We start from the raw sequence: 7,500 nt of genomic DNA, 5'->3' as shown, positions 1-7,500 counted from the left end.
GTTAGGGCAGCAGATTTGCGGTCATAGGATCGCTGTTTCGATTCTCAGACCGGGCGTTGTGAGTGTTTATTGAGCGAAAACACCTAAAGCTCCATGAGGCTCTGGCAGGGAATGGTGGCGAACCCTGCTGTACTCTTCCACCACAACATTCTCTCACTCTTTCTTCCTGTTTCTGTTGTGCCTGTAATTCAAAGGGTCAGCCTTGTCACACTGTGTCACGCTGAAATATCCCCGAGAACTACGTTAAGGGTACACGTGTCTGTGGAGTGCTCAGCCACTTGCACGTTAATTTCACGAGCAGGCTGTTCCGTTGATCGGATCAACTGGAACCCTCGACACCGTAAGCAACGGAGTGCCAACAACAACATTGTACCTATTTAATGCTGAAACCAGCCAGAGTTGGCCTCTTGCACATACCAACAATGACATTCTGAAAGTAAACAGTTACACCACTGACATTTCAAAGCTATGAGATAAAACAGGATTAATTCAAAACAATGAGGAATAAATAAGCTTTACATTTGACAGAGTTAATCTGAATGCTAAGGGGTTAAACCAGTCATATTCAGCCCAAATTTTCTACCTGTTTTACATTCAAACTGGCCTGATCTGGTCTCTCACACCGACCCTACAATGTCATTCTAAAAATAAACAATCATATCATTGAAATTTCAAAACTATAATCAGTGGAAACTTGCTAAGGGGCAAGTGGACAGCAGCAGAAATCTTCAGGGGAAGAACTCCCATCAAGCAAATGTTTCAACCTGACACTCTAAGGGAACTGAGCCCACCTAGGTAGTGACTCCTATGTCTCCTCCTGCTGTTATTTAAATGCCACCTTCAGCAGGGATTGAACTTGAAACCTTTGGGTGAGCAATGAGGTAATGTTTGAATATTTCAAAACAAACATGAATAAATAAGTGCAGGCATGGCTGTGCAGTAAGAAATTTGCTTCCAAACCACATGGTTCCAGATTCAGTCCCACTACGTGGCACCTTGGGGGAGTGTCTTCTTCTATAACTATCCTTGTGTATGGATTTGGTAGATGGAAACTGACAGAAGCCCATGGTATACGTGTGTGTGTGTGTGTGTGCATGCGCATCTGCCAGATGATGATGAAGATCCGGCCTGCATCCACAGACATGAAATTAGCAATTGAAAGACAATATCCAAGCAAGCTTCACCAGATGATGATGATGAGGATGAAAACTACATTATCATCGAATGTGTCCTGTCTTGATATTCAAAGTGTTATAGTGCAATAGCTGCTTTTTCTAGCAGGCTAAGCAACCTCAGAGAGGTTCACCCATCAATTGAACAAATAGTAGAACAATTTATTCAAATCTAGATAGAGTCAACTTTGTGCTTCTGGGGATCAATAAAATAAAATATCAATCAGGCAGCTGGATCTTTTTAATCAACATCTTTTCCACAAAACTGGTCTACTAAAACTAGCAGCCAAATCCCCCTCAAAATCACAACCTACATTTTTTTAAAAACAAGGGGGAATGTATCATTGAAAGACCTATTTCAATAATACTTTCTAGCAATGGCTTTGCATGTATAAGAGAAAACAGGCACTTCGGCAATGTGAGTTTAGATCTCACCGAAAGTCAACTCTGCATTTCATCCTTTCGATGTTGATAAAGAAAGAACAGTCACAGGCAGGGGACCAGTGGAATGTTTGTCCTCATTGCAGTATGAGTTTGGATTCTTTGAGTTCAAACAGTAATACCTTCAACAGACTCGGTAGCAAGCTGTATTAGCTGTGCTCCAGAGGAGTGGACAGGGGTATCCTGCAGTTATTCGCAACTGATGGGGTTCGACAAAGAAAGGTGAAGAAATAAAAGAAAAGAAATCATTCCGTAGACCTGCTTCATGGAAAGCAATTGTGCAGATGCAGACACTCAGAGTATCTACAACAAATGACAAAGGCTACGGATTGTTGTTATTCAAGAATGGTTAGTAACCGAGATCCATAAATACAGTGGTGACCAACACTCATAATAAATGGGATTGTCACAGTTAAGTGTTACAAGCACCAATCACAAGATAAAGGAATGTAAAGAATGTGTGTGTATGTATGCTTGTGTGTGTGTGTGTTTGTGTGTGCGTGTGCAGATGATTATGTATGTGTGAATAAGTGCGCGGGGAGTGGTGTGATATATAAATATATATGTATGTATATATCAATAATGAAGTGTATGTATGAAATGTGTGAGAAAAGTAAGTTCTGTGTGCATGCATGCGTGTGTGTGTGTGTGTGTGTGTGTGTGTGTGTGTGTGTGTGTGTGTGTGTGTTAGGAAATGTTGAAATACCTGTGTTATTGTGCTAAGAGCTCAGTGGATGAGAGAGAGGGGGGAGGTTGCAGAGCAGCTGGTTGCTGGGAACAAGTGTCGAAGTGTGTTGGGAACAAGTGTCCAAGTGTGTTGGGAAACGTAAACAAGGATCATGTCCGGTTGATGGATACTGCTTATCACAAAGGATCAACACGTCTGTGTGCGTGATTTGTAGAAGGAAATGCATGGAGTCCTGCAGGCCTGGTCAGCCATAAAAGAAGCCACTGGGAATCAACCCCTTGTAAAGAAATGATACAGCTATTGTTGACACCAGGACACATGAAGGCTGTGGAAAGAAAGGTGTGCCGTTCAGTTGGAGGATTGAAAAGGCCATGTCAAAAGACTTCATACTGTGGCACCGGTTCCTTCTGCCAGCCCCAGCACAACTGTGCATTATGCAATAAAATGTGCAAATGTTTGGCAGGGCTTAAGAGTCATTTAAGGGCCTCACACAGCATTATCAATGACCTATTTCAATAATACTTTCTAACAATGGCTTTGCATGTATATATATATATATATATATATATATATATATATATATATATATATATATGTATATATATATGTATATATATATATGTATATATATGTATATGTATATATATATATATATGTATATATATGTATATATGTATATATATGTATATGTATGTATATGTATATATATATATATATATATATATATATATATATATATATAGATAGATAGATAGATAGATATACATAAGCGCAGGAGTGGCTGTGTGGTAAGTAGCTTGCTTATCAACTACATGGTTCCGGGTTCAGTCCCACTGCATGGCACCTTGGGCAAGTGTTTTCTACTATAGCCTCGGGCCGACCAAAGCCTTGTGAGTGGATTTGGTAGACAGAAACTGAAAGAAGCCCATCGTATATATGTATATATATGTATGTGTGTGTATGTTTGTGTCTGTGTTTGTCCACCCAACATCGCTTGACAACCGATGCTGGTGTGTTTACGTCCCCGTCACTTAGTGGTTCGGCAAAAGAGACCGATAGAATAAGTACTAGGCTTACAAAGAATAAGTCCTGGGGTTGATTTGCTCGACTAGAGGCGGTGCCCCAGCATGGCCACAATCAAAAGACTGAAACAAGTAAAAGAGTATATATATATATATATATGTAAATGCATGGTGTCGATGATGCTGAGCTGATGAGAGAGCTCCATCCTACTGGGCCAACAGGTATGCCCATACCAAACAACAATGGCCTCTCTACTGGGTCAACAAGTGTGTCCATACCAAGTGTTGGTTCAGACATTCCATGCTTCATTGCAGCTGAGTGATTCGTATTGCAAAATGCAACAATGAATTGGACAGAGAAATGATTTAATTAGCCAGGTATGGCTAGGCACAGGTGTAGCTGTGTGATAAGAAAATTACTTCCCAACCACATGGTCTCAGGTTCAGTCCCCACTACATGAAATCTTGGGCAAGTGTCTTCTACTATAGCTTCAGGTTTGACCAAAGCCTTGTAACTGGATTTGGTAGATGGAAACTGAAAGAAGCCTACCATATACATTCATACATACATGTGTGTGTGTGTGTGTGTGTGTGTGTGTGTATAAACATGGGTGTTTGTGTCTCCTTCTCTTGATGTCACATGACAGTTGTAAACAAATGTCACCAACATACAAGCAGTGTCCTTCATTTCCAATTTTCTGTGAAAACATGTCCATCACAGGGAAATATTACCTTGCTTGGAAACAGGTGAGAGTTGGTGACAAGAAGGGCATCTGGCCATAGAAAGTGCACATAACAAATTCCATCTAACCCATGCAAGCATGGAAAAGCATATCACCCTTCATCTATATCGAGAATCATGAGATTTTTACTACAGTCAAATCTCCTTTAATCACACCTATTATCTAAAAAAAAAAGAAAGACATATAAGATAACATAGCCCAAGCTATGCTATATTTTGCTTGGTTAGAATAGATGGGATAGCCACAGACTGGAATGTCTTTCATTATAGATCTACTGGCTCCCAAAAATGACCTGGAATTAACCATTTAGCATTCAGATTTCCCTGTCAAATGTTATACTTACTTATTCCCATTGTTTTCAGTTAAACATGCATTATTTCATAAATGTGAACGTTCAATGATTGTTTATCTGTATGTAGAATGACATTGTAGAGTAGGTGTGAGAGATTAGATCTGGCCAGTTTGAAAAAATAAAACAGATAAAAAACTTGGGCCAGATATGGCCAGTTTAAGTTAAAGAGTTAAAAAAAAAAACAGCAATAAATAAAATGTTATAATTTCGAACCAATAAAGAGCCTGGAAAGTGGTCACATACCTATTAGAGATAACAGCCAAATTTTTATCAAATTACACTTTACCTATGAACAACAAAAAAAAGGCACTGAAGATAAATGGTGTGGTCTTCCAGCATGCCAGGCCAGTCAAACTGTCCAACCCATGCCAGCATGGACAATGGACGCTAAATGATGATGATGTGATACACTACATTTGAATAAAAAAAAGATAGGATAGTCATAGTTGAAATCCTTTAGACTTTGGGTCAGTACTGACTCGGGGTTAAATGATAACTTTAATCATTTTGAAGTAAAGGTGCATGGATCAATGGTTAGAGTGTCAGGCTTACAATCATCAGGTAATGAGTTTGATTCCTAGACTGGGCTTTCTGTTGCGTCCTTGAGCAAGGCACTTTATTTCACGTTGCTCCAGTTCACACAGCTGTAGCAATGTGTTGCAACATCACTATTGCCAAGCTGTATCAGCTTTTGTCTTTTCCTTGGATAACATCGGTGGCACAGAGAGGGGGAGCTGGTATGCATGGGCGACAGTTGGTGTCTTCCAGAAACAGCCTTGCCTGGACTTGTTCCTCAGAGGGGAACTTCCTAGGTGCAATCCCATGGTCATTAATGACCAAAGGAGGTCTTTACCCTAACCGTTTTTATACCAACCTGTCTGAGACCATCCCTTGTACTAAGATACAAACTTCATATTATAAAATAATTGAAATTTAAATGTTTCATTGAAGTTCCATAATAATTTATATTTCAAACAAAAGCTTAATAGTGACAGTTATTTTACTAAATTCTTCACCATTTGTTTCCCAACCACATGATTCTGGGTTCAGTCCCACTGTGTGGTTGGTACCTAGGGCAAGTGTCTTCTACTGAAGCCTTGGCCAACCAAAGCCTTGTGATTGGATTTGGTTGACAGAAACTGAAAGAAGCCTGTCATATGCATGTGTGTGTTTTTGTCCCCCACAACCACTCGACAACCGGTGTTGGTGGGTTTATGTCCCCATGACTTAGCAGTTAGGCAAAAGAAACTGATTGGATAAGTGGCAGGCTTTAAAGACAAAAACATAAGTACTGAGATCAATTCGTTCAATTAAAATTCTTCAAAGCAGCACCCCCCGCATGGCTGCAGCCTAATGGCTATAACAAGTGAAATGGAAGAAAAAAACTTTGCAAAATTAACTGAAAGAAAGACTGTATATTGAGAGAAAAATGGAAAGAGAAGAGCTAAATATTGCAGAGATTATAAGAGCTTGTTTCAAGCAACAAGGCAGCTTGGAAGGGATCCTTCAGTTTGCAAGAAATAGCAGCTAAATTACCTTAGATAGACTGACTAAAAAAAGGGAGGGATGGTTGCAGCTGCAATGTATTGCATGGATTTGCCAAAATGAATGGAAAACTGTTACTCTTCCATCCCAGACTGGTCAACAGAAGAGGGCCAATTATTCTTCATGACAATCTTTGACCACACGTTTCACTAATGATGCTCCAGGAGTGGAAGGAACTTGGCTATGAAGTTCTTCCTCAACCAACGTATTCCCCAGACCTTTCTCCTACCGACTACCACTTTTTCAAGCACCTTGATAGTTTCCTGCGAAAGAAGCAGTTCAAAAATCAAACCGATGTTGAAAGTACGTTCAAATAGTTCATCAGCTCCAGAACTCCAGATTTTTATGTTACCGGAATAAACAAACTTGTAACTCACTGGAAAAAATGTATTGATTGTAATGGAACTTTGATGAATAGAATTTCCACATTGTTGAAATATATTGAGATGAATTTTGTTTCAAAACGTTGCTTACTTTTTACTCAGCCTCTGTGTGTGTGTGTATGCATATATATATATATATATATATATATATATATATATATATATATAAATATATATATCTACACTCTCGGAGTGGTTGGCATTAGGAAGGGCATCCAGCTGTAGAAACTCTGCCAAATCAGATTGGAGCCTGGTGTAGCCATCTGCTTTCACCAGTCCTCAGTCAAATCGTCCAACCCATGCTAACATGGAAAGCGGACGTTAAACGACGATGATGATGATGATGAATGTAAACATACGCACACACACAAGGGGATACTGAAAAGTTCCTGGCTTTAAGGGTGTCATGAAAGGCTTGGTTGGAGGCCCGACCTTCCCAGTTCCTTTACAGGGCTTAGAAAATCTGAATCACCGCTGCAATATAAGTGTGTGAATCTGGGAGGGGAATATGTTGAATAAAACCATAATTAACTGATCCTCCTGTATTTTCTTTTACCCAAAGCCAGGAGCTTTTCAGCATCCTCTTGCGTGTGTGTATGTATATATATATATATATATATATATATATATATATATCCACATGAGTAGGTGCTGAAAAGTTCCTGGCTTTAAGGGTATTGCAAAGAGTCTCCTTGAAGGCCCAACCTTCCGAGTTATTTTACAGGGCTTAGAAAAGCTGAAGAGCCGCTGCAGTAAGTGTGTGAATCTGGGAGGGAAATATGTTGAATAAAACCCTAATTAACTGATCCTCCTGTATTTTCTTTTACCGAAAGCCAGGAACTTTTCAGTGCCCCCTTGTGTGTAAAGGATAAAGACCCCTTCGGTCATGAATGACCATGGGATTGCGAGCAAATTTGTTTATGGAAGACCAGCAGTCACCCATGCATACCAGCCTCCCCTCTTCACACCACCGATGTTATCCAAGGGAAAGGCAAAGGGGCCGATACAGCTTGGCACCAATGATGTCACAACTCATTTCTACACACTGAGTGAACGGGAGCAATGTGAAAAAAAGTGTCATGCCCCAGAACACACCACAGCTCAGTCCAATAATTGAACTCACTACCACACGATTGTGAGTTTGACACTCTAAC

At 39.9% G+C, this 7,500-nt stretch overlaps 1 protein-coding gene across 3 annotated transcripts in view; it reads right to left on the bottom strand.

Moving 5' to 3' along the window:
* Window positions 1–7,500, bottom strand: part of LOC106875452 (calcium-independent protein kinase C) — a 141,811-nt gene that overhangs the window by 132,739 nt on the left and 1,572 nt on the right. The gene's annotated exons all lie outside the window — the stretch shown is intronic.

This window comes from Octopus bimaculoides, chromosome 24 (assembly GCF_046866305.1).
Source record: "Octopus bimaculoides isolate indiv1 chromosome 24, ASM4686630v1, whole genome shotgun sequence".
NCBI classification, from domain to species: Eukaryota; Metazoa; Mollusca; class Cephalopoda; order Octopoda; family Octopodidae; genus Octopus; species Octopus bimaculoides.
This window is presented reverse-complemented; position numbering and strand designations above follow the sequence as displayed.